This window comes from Colobus angolensis, unplaced genomic scaffold (assembly GCF_000951035.1).
Source record: "Colobus angolensis palliatus isolate OR3802 unplaced genomic scaffold, Cang.pa_1.0 Scaffold13, whole genome shotgun sequence".
Lineage (NCBI taxonomy): Eukaryota > Metazoa > Chordata > Mammalia > Primates > Cercopithecidae > Colobus > Colobus angolensis.
Window position 1 is genome coordinate 9,477,072 of NW_012114252.1, and position 8,256 is coordinate 9,485,327.

An 8,256-nucleotide genomic window follows, 5' to 3' on the forward strand; every position below is an offset into this window, starting at 1 on the left:
AATAGAATATTACTTCAAGTCCAGGTGTGAAGGCACCAGAAAGTACCCCTAGTACTAGGTACTGAGAGGATCATAGTAAAAGTATAAGGTAGAGTATCTGTCCCTTCAAGGAACTTCACAACTAGCTGGGAAGGCAAGATGAACAGACATCATAAATGACAAATTAAAGAAATTAAGAGAGAGATACACGAAAGCACGAGAAAACAGCCGGATCACCAAGCTAGGGTTCAGTGGCGGTTTACTAGCACCCAAAAGAGGCGTTCCTAAGAGTCTGTATTTTTATTATTTCCTGACATTTAACAGTGGAGTCATTTTTTTTTATCTCTTGGGAAAAATTAAAACAGACGTATTAAGGGATTTATCTAAAAGTTATGTGGAAATGAACATTAAAGAGGGGATCAAATATTACTCTGTACTTCATGGATACCACAGAGCTTCTCCTAGTTACTCTGAGTATTTCCCTGACATCAGGGAAGATTTAGTAACAGTAGACAACAAGCAGCAGCAGCAGTAGCAGTAGCAGTAATAGTAGTAGCAGTAGCAGTAATAGTAGTAGCAGTAGCAGTAATAGTAGTAGCAGTAGCAGTAGCAGTAGTGGTATTCAGTCAGTCAACAACAAGAGTAGTTATCACATGGCAACAATAGGTGCCAGAGGTACTCTACCCAGGGAAATAACATAAACTATTATACAAGTCACAGGTACAAATCTCCCACTTTCCAGACAAAGGAACGCAGCCATAACAGCTCAAAGGAGGCAGTGGGGAGAACTGAGATGCCACTCAGTCCCCGCATGGCCGCCTCCTTCTCCCAGCACCTGCTGCAGCTGCTGTACTTCAAGAGTGAAGCTGAAACTGAGTCTGCCACTTGAACACCAGGAACCCTTCTGAGTGTGAATATCAATTATTTAATGATCTCAAGGATCAATGAGTCCATCAAATAAATTAATGGCTTCTATAATTTTTTTTAAACTACCCAATCCCTCAACCTTGGATAGTCTTTCAGGATTAATATAAGTCCTCCTACCAAATCTGTGTTCCAAAATAATATTATCTATACATTTTTTAAATCTTGCTTTGTAAAGTTACAATAGGAAAAACCCAGAATCTCAGTTACATCTAGAGTTGAAATTATAGTAAAGTAAAAACTTAGCAATGTCCTACAAATCAGAGAAGAAAGGATGACGCCACAAGCACAAAACAGACTAACTGAGCCTTAGTAAAGGACAGCTCAACCAACAACTCAAAAACCTTTTTGAAATGGTTCAAGAAGCTCTAAATAGTCCAGTTCTTCCTCAAATCCCCATTGCCATTAAGCCATCAGAATTTCTGGGCATTAATAAATGTTATTTTATTTGTTATTGTTGTTGTTGAGACAGGGTCTTGCTCTGCAGTCCCGGCTGAGTGCAGTGGCATGATCGTGGCTCATGGAAGTCTTGACCTCCTGGAGTTAAGGATCTTCCTGCCTAAACCCCTCAAGTAGCAGGAACTAGAGGTGTGAGCCACTGTGTTCAGCCTACCCTATTTGTTGGGTCAAAATACCCTGGTATTCTGTAAAGAATGAGAAACGAACTTTAAGATATTTATTTGACAAACACTGTAAGTGCTGTCTGTGGCCCATGGCCTGTTCAAGCCCTGCAAAGATTGTTTATTTAATCTTCATAACAACTCTATGTAATACTGTTATTCCCATTTGACAGATGAGGAAACTGATGCCCAGAGAGGTTAAACACTTGCAGAACATTATACGGAGAGCAGTGGCAGTATGGATCCAGCGTACACATGCTTAACCATGATACTATGCTCAACTACTAAACGGCACAATACCAATCACCAGTCAGCAATGAAAGACAGCAGCATCTGGCTTTAACCCTACCATGTGAATGAAGAGGTAAAAAGGTCTTTAGATGGTCTTTAAGTGCCTTCTACAAAGCAGGTATTCATTTAACGGTAACTACTGTACTGTTACTGTTCTTATTCCAACCTGAAGAAATTAATTTTAGTCTTAAACTCAGGGCTTTTGCTGCGTGATCTAACATGACAATTCCACCAACCGTGTTGCTATGACACATTACAAAGCGCTTCAGCAACTTAATATCAACCATTCTTCCCTCTCTGTGGCTTGATTATGACAGCTGCCTTCAAATATTCATCTTGAACCCCACATGTTCACGTCATGAGCCAGGTCTTTTTCTTGAGGCTTTTGCATATTTTTCAAAATGTTTAGCAATGACTTTATTTTTGTTTTATAATCAAGGAAAACACTTTTAATTGACTCTGAGCTTCCAAGTACCCAGGACAAAAAGGAAAACATGATCAGTTCCATAATTTATATCATCAAAAGGAGAAAATATACCAAGTTGTAAAGCAAGTTATTTGTTTGCTTTTTTTCTTGTTTTTTTTCAAGGCAGGGTTTGGCTCTGTTGCCCAGGCTGGAGTGCAGTCGTGCAATCTCAGCTCACTGCAACCTCCACTGCCCAGGCTCAAGCAAACCTCCCATCTCAGGGAGGTAGGGACTACAGGTAGCTGGGACTACAGGCGCATGACACCACACCCGGCTAATTTTTGTATTTTTTGTAGAGACAGGTTTTCACCATGTTGCCCAAGCTGGTCTCAAACTCCTGGGCTCAAGTGATCCTCCCACGTCGGCCTCCCAAAGTGTGGGGATTATAGATGTGAGCTACCATGCCTGGCCCAAGCAAGTAAACAATTTTTTAAATGCCTCACACAGAGATTTATGTAAAGGGGGACCATCCATGTACAATGTACAAGGCTGGCAATGTGTTTACAGGAAATGCAGCAAGAAAATTCACATAGCTTTTTCCTACTCCCATCTCAGAGCAACATACTGAAATCCGAGATTGAGAACAGCAATTCTGAGAGCAAGGCAGACATCTGAGCCCACCGCCTTCCAGTTGGCCCATCTTATGAAAGAAGCAAACCCTGGCGAAGAAACCACGGTCAGCTTTCCCATCACACAACTTGTCAAGCAGTGCTGGTGCTCGCCCCTGCTCGCTTAGGACAGACCAACACTTTTGGAATCTGACTGCCAAGGAGAGTCACACGGGACAGGGTTTAACCTCAGATCCCAAGCCTCCAAATGGGATGTGGTTTCTCCAAAGGGCTCATGAGATTGATGTGTGAGGACATGAGGATGACATCCGGTTGATGCGGCCACTAGAGGAAACGCCATTTTACCAGGACAGGAAGTAGGTGGCCACACTTTCCTTTACAACATTTGAAACAACAAGGTGTATGTCTGACCCCCGATTCAACTTCCGCAAACCTGCACTGAGCTCCTATCATCTACTAACCTTGAGTTCCTTCACATGCCAGCTTGTTTAACCCACAACAAACACATCTATGAACACGGATGAAAGGCATAGCGTTTCACTGTTAAAAGAGAATGTTGTAAACCCTGTGGGGAAGAGGAAGGCTTCAGAAGCAGGATGGAATGAATGCTTCTGTAATGGGGTTCAGGTCTCAAATTTTAGTATGTACACAAATTCATTATACAGCTTGGGTACTCAAAACCATGAAAGCCTCACAGGAAATTTAAGAAATGTTCCAAGGGCAATTTGTGACTCAAAGGAAAGCTAACTTTAAATTCCAAACTTCATCTTCCTCTTCCATCCGTAAGATGGACTTCCATCACACTCCGATTAGTGGAAGGAGTGACTGTCTCTGTAGAGGGAACTGCTGCCCATGCCCAAGACCCAGTTTAAATACCACCTTCCCCGTGAACCCCTCCAGCCAGACTGAATTGGCTCCTTCTAATTTAACCCTCTGAGCACTACTTTTACCTCTATTATGGAGCTTTTCAGAGTTTACCTCTTATTAAGTTTGCCCCTTCAGTGAGACTGCTAATTCAATGGGAGCAGGGACTGCGTCTTAACCACCTCCGAGTGGCCTTAGGGGTAAAACTGTATCTTAACCAGTTCTGAGTGGCCTTAGGGGCGAAAAGCACTCGCAATGTATTTGCTGAACTGAATGCTGATAGCAGTTTGTCATCTTTGGTCCTAAAGTGAAATGGTATATGCAAACATGTTCATTTGTTAAGGGCCCAAATTAAGGCAGAAGCTTTCGATTGCTCGAAAATAAAAACCCAACAATAGTTTATTCATAAATCAAAACCCAACAATTTTCGCTACAACTTACTAAAAATAAAAATGTTCCTTTCTCCCAGGTAAGAAAATTTTATTCTGCAAAATTTGCTAGACGTTTTTTGAGACCAAGTGTATCTGAAAACAGTAAAACTAAAGTTTCAAAATGTACAAATAAACGTGTTTTTAGCAATAAATCTATATAAATTTTGAAACTGTAGATGCCGTAGCTAAAAACAGCTAATAACCACATGAGAAATAACAATACAAGGAATAAATCAATTATCTCAACCTAACAGAAGTTATTCACTCTCTTTATTAGAGGTTCTTGGCATATCAGAAGGATACTTAAAATATAACAATAAAGGCAAAAGAAAAATAAGTATATATACACAAACGTATACCTATATTACTTATATACATGTACTTGTGTATACTACAAAGTTATCATTCCTTTTCTCTTGTTCTGGGGAAACAGAAACAATAAGTAGAAATTAAGAAAAAATGTGAAAGAAAACAAGTGACTAAAGATTTTCCACAGTATACTGTTGCTGGTCAGCTTGCTGGCCAAAGAAAAGAAAAGGTGGCATGAAAATGATCTGCCCTTCTGAGAAAGACAAAAGCATGGTAGACGGCAAGAGAGGCAGCAAAACAGAGAAGAGAACAGCACTGAAGGCAACTGATCAGGGAGTGAGGCAGGAAAGAGCCAGCGAGGGAGGAGAGAAGGCAACAGCAAGAGAAGATGCGGCGGCAGCCAGTGGTGGGAGGGGGAGAGAGAGTTTCTCCAGCACAACCCTCGGTGCCTCTTAGAAGAGTTAATATAGGAAAAGATACATCTGATATAAAGTCTCATGCCCTCCTCAATTATTATTATTATATATATATATATATTTTGAGAAGGAGTCTCACTGTGTCACCCAGGTTGGAGTGCAGTGGCATGACCTCAACTCACTGCAACCTCTGCCTCCTGGGTTCAAGTGATTCTCCATCCTCAACCTCCCAAGTAGCTGGGATTACAGGTGCCCGCCACCACGCCTGAGTAATTTTTGTATTTTCAGTAGAGACAGAGTTTCACCATGTTGGCCAGGCTGGTCTCGAACTCCTGACCTCAGGTGATCCACCCGCCTCGGCCTCCCAAAGTGCTGGGATTACAGGCGTGAGCCACCGCGCCCGGCTTCCTCAATTATTTTTTATCATTACAGATTTAATCAAATAGTCACAGAAATGTAATCCACATTATCACCTAGTCTAGTGTTTCTTAGCCCAGAATCCAAGGCTGAATGTTAGGGAAGGTAGTCCACAAACCCTCTAAAATTACATATGAGAGGCCACGGGGGTTCACCTAGTTCTCAGAAAAGGGACCAATGGAAGGTCCTTCACTCATAGAACAAGGAGACGGAGGCCTGGAGTGAGGAGCTAGAGAGCCAACCAAAGTTCTGTGGTGCAAACCTCTTCCCATGGGCAGGTTCACATTCTATTTAAGGAGGGGTAACAACAGGCATTTAAACATTAGGCATGAGGTAAACAAACAACCAGTGGATGCCAATCAGCAATGTCAACATGTGCACAGTCTACTCATTTGTTGATGCAAGTCAGTAAATGGATCATTTGAAGCCTGATGCCTGTTGGACAACTCGAAGTCAACAGTTGTATCTCCAAAACAGGGCAAATAACATAACCAATAAAAAGTTTTCTAAGAACTAAGGACATTGAGAAAATGCTCACACTATCACACACACACAAGACTAAAAAAATTACAACAGAATGTAACAACTGATTACCTCTGGTATAGGGTACTATTAGTGATTCTTTTTCTCTCTAAAGTCTTCTATATTCTGAAAGTGTTCTTTAAAAAAGCTTTCATCAGTTCTTTAGTCAGAAATCAGTGAGCTGGATTATGAGATAATGGTATAGAGGAAGCACATGCTGGGGTTCTAGCCCCTCATTATGCCCCACAACGGCTGTGTGACATTAGAAAAAGTCACTTCACCTCTCCGGGTCCCACGAACTTTACCTGTAAAATGAAAGACTTACACCAAAAAATCTTTCCAGCTCTATCTATATATCGATAATATTAAGTATGAGAACTTGCCTTATTGATGATATCTGAGGAAAAACAAACCACTCAATGGAATGCATTGACCTACTATATACACAAGAAAAACACAAAGACAAAAAAGTGGGTGTCTAAACATGTCAGATTCTCATTTCCAACAGAGCAGGGGCGGAGCCAAGGAGCCAGCAGACAAGAACTGTAACAGAACTATAATGTGCTATCAGTGAAGAAGACTATGGGGGTGGGGGGGAGGGCAGGCTGGGGGGACCCTGCACTCCCAGCTTTGGGAAAACCCACCGTACTGGCACAGCAGGGGCAGTCCCTAAAGAAACCTCTGTTTCCAGATGAGGAAGCTAAGATGGGACAGTCAGGCTGACAAAGGACACACCCCACTGTTTAGAGAAGACTCTGCCTGCAGCCATGGAAGGTTTAAGAAGCTTCTCAGTAAAGAAAGCCCCACCCCTACCTGTAACATCCTCCCCCATTTCCCCACCTTCATTTTTCCACAGGCTCTGTCTCCATCTGGCATCCTATTCCGCTTTTCTTATTTAATGTGTGTCTAACCTTCCCCACCCCCAGGTAGAAAGCTCCATGAGGGCAGCATTTTTGCCTGTTTTGTTCATTGCTGTGTCCCCAGGTCCTAAAACACTACAGGTGCTGAGAAAATATACATTGAATGAATTTACTGAAGGGTCAGGATCCTCTCAGTTTGGAAATGGAGCTGTTAAGCTCTGGACACCAACGGTTTTTCTGTCAACTATCAATTTATTTTGATCAAGATAACAATAATTCAATTAGCTAATGCCAATAATTTATTTTAGAGATGGAAACTTACAAAGCCAAGAGAAACAATGTGCCTGGGATTTTTCTCAGGAAACTAAACTCCTGGTATGGGTTACCAAAACCTGGCCTCAACCTTGTTTTGCGTGATCTGTGACTGTTTTATCTCCCTTCCTCAGCTTTGAGCACTGCGTGAAGAGGGCAGGGGGCTATCCCCCTACCCCACCCCATGCCCGGCACAGTCTTGTATACACAGTAGGCAATCCATAAATGTTTGCTTCTAGAATAAGTGATGAAGCTGCCTCACTTTGGTATGATTTATCACAGGAGTTCACAAGCTAGAATTTTCTCACTTTCCTCACTACATCACAAATGCTGAGGTTAAGGGCCAGAGAATGTATTCTTTGTGAAAAACATGATCAAAACTTTTTTAAAAGCACTCAAGTTTTCCTTTATAAATAAAATGCATCATTCATGTATAACTAAAAGACAAATGTTCTTTTGTTCACTTCTCCCCTGTACAGCTCCCAAAGCACCCTAGTGGAAAACACAAATTGCCACCCTTCAAGTTCATTGGTTTTGTAGACCTTATATTTGTACATTAAACTTACTTAAAGCAAGTTCCTTCAGTGCTTAGAAGGTGCAAAGCTGGTAGACCATCTCAATTTACAGATGATGGAGATGGACCAAGCTGGCAGGAGTCACAGCGTCACAGTTCACAGCAATCAGCTACCTAGCATGGGGGGTAGAGGGGACAGGCCGCCAGGCCAACTCTAGACTCCTACTTCTGCAAAAAGGAACACACTGTCAGGTTACAAGGGGAAAGTCCACCATGTGGAAACTTTACAAAGGGAATTGTAGCACTTCCCCAAGGACTTCTGGCTGAATTTAGCATGAATTTAGAAGACAATGACCACGTATAGTAATAACAGCTTCCCAACAATCATCTGGAAGTCCCCTCTTTGAAAAAGCCGTAGGTTATATCACTTCCATAAAATAATATCATCAGCAGCAAAGAAGATGTATCCCTTTCCCATCCTGCTGCCTAGAGGAGGGCCTTCTATTTCCTCCAAGCTCATTGTAACTGATTTCCTAAGTGAACTTAAGAGACGGCCAAGAAATAGAAAACACTGCCAGACAGTTTTAGGGGCTCACACGTTGTTATTCCTGGGCCATACGTCCTAAGAAGTCAAACTTTTCCCCGAGTGCTTGTAAAATATGTAAGTAAACTAAACTAAATTAAATTTATTCACAGGTAGATATGCTACAAATAAAGGTGTCTCGAGTTGGAGATATAAACCTGGCAGGTGAGGAGGGTGAA